Raw genomic sequence first — 8,010 nt, 5'->3', positions numbered from 1 at the left:
TGACTCCCTTGTTATCACCTTTCTTGATACTAGAACAAAAAGAACACATAAGTCTTGTTAGAGAGGAGAGCGAGCAAGCCAGAGAACAGACTGACTCAGGTAGGGAATGAGGCCATTTTTAAAAGTTGGATTCCTCTCTTTGGGACCTTTCCCCAATTCTGTTGGTCTTGGGAGGGAATGTCACCAAATAAAGCTTTAACCAAAACAGGATTTGTTCATTTTCCAACTGTTCTCTTCCACACCTAACAATACTAGACCTGTATTTTGAAAGAGGTCTCATTGTCACCCCCGCTCTTCAAACCCTGGTTCCATAACAGGGTTCCCAGAAACCTTTTTATTTTTCATACCCCCAAAATAAATTAGGTTTTAGGAAAAGCCAAATGTGACAATAAAAACATGGGCAAAGGGCGTGAAGAGTTAATGTGAGTGAAAAGATCAGGTTTTCCTTCATCTTCCTTTTTGGATTCATAGACGAAAATGTGTATGTAAAGATCTTGATAAGAAGACAGCTTTGCTGCTTAGCTCTAGGCACAAGCCCCAAGTCAAGAGACTCGTCCAAGGCTGTACAATAGCAGTAAGCAAGGCACACATGCTTCCAAATCTGAGCACAGTGGCCCTTGAACCCCTTGAATGACCAGGGTCACGTGTGCGTCTCATGCAAAGGAGGCCAGGGCACGGATGCTTTGGGGACAGCACTCCTAGGGTAAGTGTTGGTCCAGATGACTGTGGCTCTTCATGCCACAAAGCTGCCTTCCCAGGCAGACTAATCGTCATGGACACATGGCTGCCCATTCCCGTTTTGGACCCAAACCAGCTCACCTCTTCCTTCTGAAAAGCCAAATGGACACTGCCACCACAACACAGATGCCAAGAACACCAGCCAGGGCCAGCGAGAGGATGATGCCTGGTGAAGAGGCAGAGGGCACACATTACACTCCTTCCTTCCCCTCCATCTTAGCCCATGGCCCCCCGGTGTGAAATCACGGCCCAGCTGCATAATCATCCACAGAAAGGAATAATTTCCCCATCCCTGTTCTCAGATTCTGGTCTTTGACTTAGTGGGACTGGCTGGAGTATTTTGAGGGGGTCATTTGCAAATTCTAATGGTTTTCCAGCAGGGGCTCTCAAATTTGCACAACGGTCAGCTGAAGAGCTTGTTTAAAATGTAGGGCTTATTTATTTATTTATTTATTTTTTTAGCCCAACCCCCAGAGATTCAAATTCAATCTGTTTGGTGTAGGGCCCAGGAATCTGCATTTTACCAAATACTTGCGGCTGATACTGATGCACGTGGTCCAAGAACCACACTTTGATAAGCCCTGGGCTACACAAATAAGAACTTACTCTGTCTTTGCCTGCTGGATTTAAGGCCCGTTGGCTGTCTCTATCAGTTTTGCCCCCAAGTTCCATTGCACAGTCCTAAGCAGTCCCAGACGACCAGTAGTCCATTGCCAAGGTCATACAGCCTGTCAGCTGACCTCCACACTGGGCTCTGGCATGTTTTCAGCAACAGCCTCCCACCATGACCAAAAGAAAGTCTTAGATAGGTTCTTTGAATACACACATGCTGTAGAGTGATTGGATCTTTCATTAGAGGAACATTGATTGGCAGTTCATCTTTGAATCAGAGAGCGACTTGAGGGTAAGACCCATAGCAAGGAGAGGGCCAGGAGCCAGAGCAATAGTACAGAGAAGAGGAGAGGATGGGCTGGATCACAGACCCGGATCACACACCAAGAATCACAGCGATCACCCAGCTGCAACATGCATGGCCGGCTGCCCAGCCACATACCCAGACTCAGTCCTGGTGCAGTATAGGCTTGCACTTAAAAGGGGAGAGGAAAAGACTGGAGGTTACTCTAGAGTCAAACCACGCCGGATTTGAGCAACGTGTGGAGAGATGCTCTACCTTTTGTTTGGTTGGCAGTACGGGTCTTCGGCAGACACATCTCTAGGGGTGTTCACCCTTGGCTCAGGGATTGCCTGATGAAGTAGAGGAAATTGCCTATCTAGGGAATTCATACTGCAATCCCTCCTTCCCATGCTTTTTTTTTTTTTTTTTTTTTTTGAGATGGAGTCTCACTCTGCTGCCCAGGCTGGAGTGCAGTGGCACGATCTCGGCTCACTGCAACCTCCGCCTCCTGGGTTCAAGTAATTCTCTGCCTCAGTCTCCCGAGTAGCTGGGATTACAAGCACCTGCCATCACACCTGGCTAATTTTTGGATTTTTAGTAGAGACAGAGTTTCACCATCTTGGCCAGGCTGATCTTGAACTCCTGACCTCATTATTCACCTGCCTCAGCCTTCCAAAGTGCTAGGATTACAGGCATGAGCCACCACGCCCAGCCCTGATGCTCCTTTATCACAGCAGTTTCCTGGCTAGGGCAAGACTTCACTTCAGGCTTTTTTTTTTTTTTTTTTGAGACAGAGTCTCACTCTGTCACACATGCTGGAGTGCAGTGGCACAATCTTGGCTCACTGCAACCTCCACCTCCTGGGTTTAAGCAATTCTCATGCCTCAGCCTCCCGAGTAGCTGGGATTGCAGGCGTGCGCCACCATGCTTGACTAATTTTTGTATTTTTAGTAGAGATGGGGTTTTGCCATGTTGGCCAGGCTGGTCTCGAACTCCTGACCTCAAGTGATCCACCTGCCTCAGCCTCCCAAACTATGGGGATTACAGGTGTGAGCCACCACGCCCAGCCAAGACTTCAGTTTTTAATACAACATGGCCAAAGAGGAAAGGTGAAAGAAAGGTAGGGATCCAGGCCTGCTTGGGCAGGCTCCTGTCCAAGTCCCTGGTACCTGCCTGTCTTTCTAGGCAAGGGATCCATCACCAGACTTCTCCCCCAGCCCATCCAGCTTGTGGTCATGGTTTGGTTCTATGTTTGCTTTGTCCCTCCTGGACAAACTCCTTCACCATACTAGCCCCACTGCTCTGCTCCATGGAACCAGGGGATTATGGCTTCAACCAGCAAGTTACTGTTGGGGATAAATAAGGTGAGAGAGAAGTCCTCAGTGGGGCTGACACCTGTACCCAGTTACCTAAGTCTCACAGTCGGCCTACTAGGTACCTCCTGGGGGGAAAATCACATATGAATCCATTGTCTTGAGTGAGCAGAGGATCCCAGTCATGAAGTCTCCCCTGGAAACCCCCAATCTGTTTTTTCCAAGGTTCCCACAGCCATTCCCCATTCTCCTAATCAGGTCCTCTATCTAAAGAAAGTATAGATTTACACATACCCTGTCTGGTGGTTTTCTCATCTCAATGGAAACTTCTGGCATGTGTGTGTGTCTTGGAGAAAGAAGGGGTATTTGTGCTAACTCACATTGGGAGCCACAGTTGTACAGATGGTGGCCACCCAGCCTGACACAGAAGATCCTGTGCCCATAGAGCCCACAGTGGTGGCTGAGGCCCTGGGAGAGCCCTGGTCAAGTGTAAGATGACAACAGGAGGCCAAGGACTCTCCCTTGGTGCCCTTGACACCCTGGGGAACCAGATCTGAGGCTGCAGCGTGAGGTTTTGCTTACTGCCCCTTCTCCTGTCCTACAGCCCAAGTCTAGCTGATTCCCCAGGAGCCATCAGCCATGTGCTTTTCCTATTGCCTTTTTCTGCAATTTCACATTGAACCTGCAGAGCCTCCCTGGTCCAAGGCTGGGCCCTGGAGGTTCCTGATCTGGCTTCCCCAAGTGGCACTGGGCTGCTGTGAGGGTTAGCAGAGCAGGCAGGGAGAAGAGCTGTCCCCAAGGACAGGAAGCCCTATTCCCCCTACTCTGCTGGCCACCACCAGGAGCTCATGACCTCCCAAGTGGCAGAGAGTGGCTCCACTGGCCAGACTCCCTGTCCCAGGCCTCTTCATGTAATCTGAACACAAGGACCAGCCTGTGGCTTGGGGGGGTGCTCAGGACATGAGTCTCCACCTGGAGGGAGCTTCCAGTGTTTGTACAGCACAGGCTCTATTTCCTGCAGGGCCTGTGGCCTCTGCACAGTGGAACTTGGCATTATGGCTGATTGTTTCTTTTTTAAATGTAACCAGAGACTATGGTCCCTGGAATCTTAAAAAAACAAGCATAATAAACCTAGCCGTGGTTTTTCTTCCCAACCCTTTGATGAAATACACTCTCATTCTTTGTTCCTTAAGCTCCAGATGCTTGTGGTACCAAACCAGTTCTCACCACCTGAAGACTATTACTAGGAAGCCTCGCCACCTGGCTAAGCCATCCAGGCTGGATGGTTTCTAAGGTTGTCTCTTTCACAGTCACCTCAAACATTCTGAGAGCCACACAGGCCCCAGACCACTGAGCAGCCCAGTCTGTGGCTGGCAGAGGTACGCTTCATGCCTGGTTTTGGGGAGCTGAGCAAAGTTATGGACAGCAAGGCCCCAGCAAGGGTGGGGCTTTTCTCAGGGCACATGCCCTGCGCGGCGGCTTCTCGGGAGGGAGAGTCTGGCTTCCCCCAGTTATTTTGCGAGGCTCCTGTTGCAGGCCCTGTAAGCAACAGCATAGTTTAACCCAGTGCTCTGACCCGGGATCCTTGCTCCTCGATGACCACCTGTCAAGGTCTAAATGGACTCTCCTTGGAAACAATGAAATGAGACCAAATAGGCATGAAGACAAAGAAAGCCCCAGAGCCTGGGATAGACACTTTTCAGCCAAGACTTTGATACAGCAAAAACAAAGCAGCTTGACTGAGCCAACATCATAAGCTGCTAAGGAAGAGGAATGCTGGCAAGAGTGTCGCCTGGTAATTCCACCACCTCAGGAAGCCCAGGGCAGGAAGATGCCATTGGAATGCTGTCCCCGCCACTCGAGACAGCACCAACCATCATGGAGGTTCAGCTTCTTTGCAGAAATGGGCTTGATTCCCATTGGAGGCAGATGCCAAAACATCTGTTATCTGATGGGAGAGAGAAAGTCAGCGAGACTTTCAGGACACAGGGAGAACTGTCAGGGCAACCAGAGAACCTGGGCGACGCTGTAAGTAATTTGTCATTTTAATTTAATAATTCTTTTTATTTTATTAACTTAACATTAAATTCAATTAATTATTAACTTAATTAAATTTAATTAACTTTCCTTAAATTAAATTACTTAAATTCATTTGATTTCTTTATTTTTTACTTTTTTTCTTATCTATTAATCATTCTTTATTAATTCTTCTTAATTGCTTAATTATTAATTGAGTTCTCAACTTTGTTTTTTTTTCTTCCTCTCTTCTCTCTCCCTTCTTTCTGTCTCTTTCCTCTTTCTTTCTTTTTCTTCTTTTTTCTTTCCTCTTTCTTTCTCTCTTTCCCTCTCTCTTTCTTCCTTTCCTTTCTTTCTTTTCCTGTTCCCTCCCTCCCTCCTTCCTTCCTTCTTTCCTTCTTTCTCTTTTCTTTCTTTCACCAGCCAACCTCCAAAGTCACATTTCACTTAATTTTTATCCTGCCAAATTTGAAAGCCTTTTAACTGAGTGATTTTAGTGTAAACAGGAGCAGGAGAAAATATAATGATCTAAGTTTCATTCTGTCACCCAGGCTGGAGTGCAGTGCCATAATCATGGCTACTGCAGCCTCGAACTCCTGGGCTCAAGCAATTTTCCCACCTCAGCCTACCAAGTAGCTAGGACTACAGCTGTGTGCCACCACACCCAGCTAATTTTTAAAACTTTTTGTGAAGACATGAATTTGCTATTGCTGCCCAGGCTAGTCTTGAACTTCTGACTTCGAGCAATCCTCCCACCTTGGCTTGCCAAAGTGCTGGGATTACAGGCGTGAACTACTGCTCCTGGCCGAGAGAGTTTAGTTTTGATTGCTAGTGGTGTTCTTGGTATCTTTTCATAATTGAGGCTTTGGGGCTAATGCTGAAGTATTACACTCACCATCCAAGGTTTATAGGACTTTTGTTTCAATGTTGAACAGATGGAACTGTTTTGTTCTGCATCTTTGCAGGAATACAAAATGTGCCTACCAGGAATCTGCTTTATATCCATTGAAAGCAAGAAATAATACAGTAAAACTTTGCCTGGCTAGAGGCTTTGAAAGAATGGCGTACTCTGGTTTAATTCTAATAACTTGGAAGTATGACGGTGAAAAAAAATTCAAAACTTGAATTTCCTGTTGAATGCAATTTGGAAATATAGCCAGTGATTCCACTTTTCTTCTCTAGTAAGGTTGGAAATTCCAATCTACTTGGTGTTTTATTATAGAACTGCTAGTGTGCCTGAGTCTCACATTGTGAAGATGCTTTTTTAAAACTTGAGATGTAAAAGGATGTCAGTGGTTTGTATTAGATTAGCCTGGATGAGAACTGACACTTGCAAATATATCTTTTAGACTAAATCTCTGATTGCCACTTGTTTTCTTATTGAACTCACAAAAATAAAAGACATTGGATACAGGGTGGGTGTAGGAAGGAGATTTATGTCTTTTAATTGCATGTCATTGTTGCATGACAAGGCAGAACATATGGTATATCTGGCTTTGGACCTACAGAAGGAAACATACTTTTCTACCTGCCGTATGCTGGAGGTTCTGGAACACTTCAAGGGACTACTGCAGCACAGACTGCTGAGCCCTACTCCAAGTTTCTGATTCACCAGGTCCAGGATGGGGCCTGAGAATTTGCACTTATAAAAAGATCTGAGGTGCTGCTGGTTCTGCTAGTCCATAGACTACATTTTGAGAACCACTCTTGTCTATTAACTGTAAATTGTAGAACTCTAGAAAAAAGTTTAGTTTGGTCTGAGATAAGAAGCACACAGGTTATGGAGAAAATCATGAAAGATTCAACCCATGATCCCAGCCTAGTGTGGAATTCAGGTAACAAGCAGTGCACAGTGACATAACATAATTATTGGTTTTCATGATTGCAAACCACAGTGTCGAGTGAGAAATTCAGTTTCATTTGCAAGGCTTAGAGAGGCCAGGTGATTCTAGAATAATGGGACTTGTATTTCTCTTAAACCAGTAGAGAGCTTTAAGTGCTTATTAAATTGAAAGCTCTGTGTTCTTCCTTATTTTCTATTTTATTTTGTTTTATTTTACATCTTTTGAGATGGAGTCTTGCTCTGTCATCCAGGCTGAAGTGCAGTGGCATGAGCTTGGCTCACTGCAACCTCCGTCTCCTGGGTTCAAGTAATTCTCCTGCCTCAGCCTCCCAAATAGCTGGGATTACAGGCACCCACCATCACACCTGGCTAGTTTTTGTATTTTTAGTACAGACAGGGTTTCATCATGTTGGTCAGGTTGGTCTTGAACTCCTGACCTCAGACGATCCACCCACCTCGGCCTCCCAAAGTGATGGCATTACAGGCGTGAGCCACCACACCTGGCCCAAAAGCTTTGTGTTTTTAAAGATATTAGACAGGTTTCACATTTAAAAACAAAAAATCTTCGTAATGTAGGAGAATAAGAGAAATGTTCTTCCAAAAAAGTGAAATCATTGTGATTAGTTTGTCTTATTGGAATGTTGGTACTATAGTCTGCTTCATTAGTCATCAAGCATGCTATGGATTTTCCATTTTTCTAAGATCTGTGTCTCAGTTAAGGTGATACTGGTAATTCTTGTACTCCATTTGAAGATGAAAAATATAGGCCAAAATCATAGACTTTGCATAGAAGCTGGATAATGAAGACCGCTCTGGAGGAAAACATGGATACACACACACAGACACACATATATAAAGTATACACATGTATAGTTTTTTAAGTTTATTTTTTACAGTTTGAAAGCTTTTAAAGCAAAGCCAGCCCCTCCCCTCTCCGAGTGGGCGGCCCCCTCCCCTCTCTGACTGGGCGGGGACAGCAGCTGCATGGGCAGCTTTCCTTGTGATGCCACAGGCTCTGGACACCCTGCTGCCTGGCCACACCCGTTTCCCTTTCATCTTTCTCACTGACCAATGGGCTTGGACATTAAGGCCACGCCCCTCTTCTGAGTTCTAGTGGGGCCCTGGTTACGCCTCCTCTGACTCAGTTGCACAGCGACCTGGTAGGTGACTGGAGGCATTCAGCCGTGCTCACTGGGATTTCGCTG

General features: G+C 46.0%; 1 long non-coding RNA gene across 1 annotated transcript; it reads right to left on the bottom strand.

The window, feature by feature from the left end:
- On the bottom strand, positions 1–2,045 carry LOC115897708. Its single transcript, XR_004057480.1, has 3 exons — positions 1,793–2,045; positions 820–904; positions 1–29 (listed from the first exon to the last, which is right to left on the bottom strand). It is a non-coding gene; the product is annotated as an uncharacterized LOC115897708 (long non-coding RNA).
- Positions 2,046–8,010: the final 5,965 nt, after the last annotated feature.

Source organism: Rhinopithecus roxellana, chromosome 5, assembly GCF_007565055.1.
Source record: "Rhinopithecus roxellana isolate Shanxi Qingling chromosome 5, ASM756505v1, whole genome shotgun sequence".
NCBI classification, from domain to species: Eukaryota; Metazoa; Chordata; class Mammalia; order Primates; family Cercopithecidae; genus Rhinopithecus; species Rhinopithecus roxellana.
This window is presented reverse-complemented; position numbering and strand designations above follow the sequence as displayed.